Genomic DNA, 2240 nt, shown 5'->3' with positions numbered 1-2240 from the left:
ATGCAGGAGGGGGGTGGTGCTGGGGGTCCAGGCTGCGGGGAGGTGGGGGTGGGGGGAAGGAGGAGAGGGCGGTGCGCAGTTCCGGGGAAGGGGAGGTGCTGAAGGCCGGGTGCGGGGAGGAGGCGTTGGTGTGGTCCCCAGGATTCCCTAGAGGGGCGGCGCTGGAGGCCAAGTCTTGAGTCTGGGCACGGGGCTGGCTGAGTGTGCCAGGAGGGCGGAGGCCAGAGATGTCCTAGGGGCTGTGGCTGGTAAGTCAAAGGAGTTAGCGTCAGGAGTGGGGGTGGGTAGAGGCGAAGGAGGCCTTCAACCGCGCAAGAGTCCCGTGGCCACTAAGGCGGTCATCCCTGCATCCTCAGCCCTAGACCTTGTCAGTTATTCCTCCTCATGCACCTTTAGTCTTGAGCCTTATTAGGCTTTCAAACTATGAGGATTTTTTTTTCTTAATGTTTTTAAAAATTCGTTCATTACAGGAATTCCCCCTTATGAAGGTGGGGGGGACTACTTCTAAAACACCCAGTGGATACCCAAATCCTGGGGTAGTACCAAGCCCTATATATATACTATGTTTTTTCTTATGTGTATATACCTATGATAATATTTAATTTATAAATTAGGAACAGTAAGAGGTTAACAATAGCTAATAATAAAATAGACTGTAATATATTGTAAAAAGTTACATGAATGGTCTCTAAAAATATTCTCTTGTACTTTACTCATCTTTCTCGTGATGCTGTGAGATGATAAAATGCCCACATCGTGAAGTGAGGTGAATGATGCAGGCTTTGTGACTAAGTGCAAGGCTACTATTGACCTAACTGTATATCAGAAGGAGGGTCATCTGGATCCTGGATCATCCAGCCGTGATGATGTCATGGTTGGATATCAGCAGCAGACGATGTGGATGATTGGGGAAAATTTAGTGTTTTCAGACTGCAGTTGACTATTAGTAACTGAAATTGTGGAAATCCAAACTGTATAAAGGGATTACTGTATTCCCTTAGGGCATGCTGTTTAGCTGTGAGTACCTCTCATTCAGATGTTTATTGAGCATCTACTATGCACCAGTTGCTGTTCCAGGTGTGGGATATAGTAAGGAACAAAACAGGCCAAGTCCCAGCCCTTGAAGAAGGATGGACAATAAACAAATGAATTAATGAGTACATAATGTAGAAGAAAGTAATGAAAATGCAGTGGCAATAAGCAAATTTAAAGTATCCTTTCCCCTTTGCTCTAAAATGTCATAGCCCACCCCTTTCTAATTATCCTCCTGCCTTCTCATTTGCTCCTGTGGTGGTCAGAGCCTGTTACCCAGAACTGTAATCAGGTAACATTATTAATGTTATTAATAGTGCCCCCACTCATTCTCAGAAGCGATCAATTTAGAAGATAAGTAATATGGTCACCTATCTAGCCCACAGCCAACTCAAAGGCTGTGAGAGTCCCAAGGTCTGCAAACTTCTGGAACAGTGGCCATTCATTCAAAAAAAGAACTGCTATGGCACAGCAGGTGTAGGGCTAGATAGAATAGAATGGGCAGTGGGCAGGGTTCTTATGGAATTTACAATTTGGTAGGAAGGCAGAATCTAATCACACTAATAAAATATGAACTATGAGGGCTATGAAAAAGAGGGGACGTTATGGGGCTTGGCAAATATAGCTAGATGGTCACTGAACTTTTCCCTTAAGAAGTCCTGGAGAGATATTCAAAGAATGAACAATCCATGCATTGGAACAGCATGTGCAAAGGCTTTGAGGCATGTAGGAAATGAAAGGAGGCAAACAGGAGCATAAATCTGGAGAACAGGAAAATGTTCTCCAGAGCAGGCTGTGTTTATTGTAGGAAAGTTTGGAACACTATTAGTTTGCTAGGGCCGCCATAATAAATCACTACAAAATCAATGGTTTAAAATGATGAAATTTATTCTCTCATTTCTCAATGCCAGAAGTCTGAATTCAAGGTGTTAGCAGGGTGGCATTCCCCCTGAAGTCACTAAGGGAGAATCTTTCCTTGTTTCATTCAGTCTCTGGTGCCTTCAGGCATTCTTGGGCTTGGGGTTGCACAGCTCCAATCTGCACATAGACCTCACAAGAACTTCTCCTCTCTGTGTCTTATAAGGACACTTGCCATTGGACTTAGGGCCCACCCAGGTAATCCAGGATGATCTCATCTCAAGATCCTTAATTTTATCTGTAAAGATCCCTTTTCCATGTAAGGTCATACAGGAGGAGTTGGAACTTGG

This window comes from Pteropus alecto, unplaced genomic scaffold (assembly GCF_000325575.1).
Source record: "Pteropus alecto unplaced genomic scaffold, ASM32557v1 scaffold7, whole genome shotgun sequence".
Taxonomy (NCBI): Eukaryota; Metazoa; Chordata; class Mammalia; order Chiroptera; family Pteropodidae; genus Pteropus; species Pteropus alecto.
The sequence above is the reverse complement of the archived record's forward strand: the minus strand, read 5'-3'. Positions refer to the sequence as shown.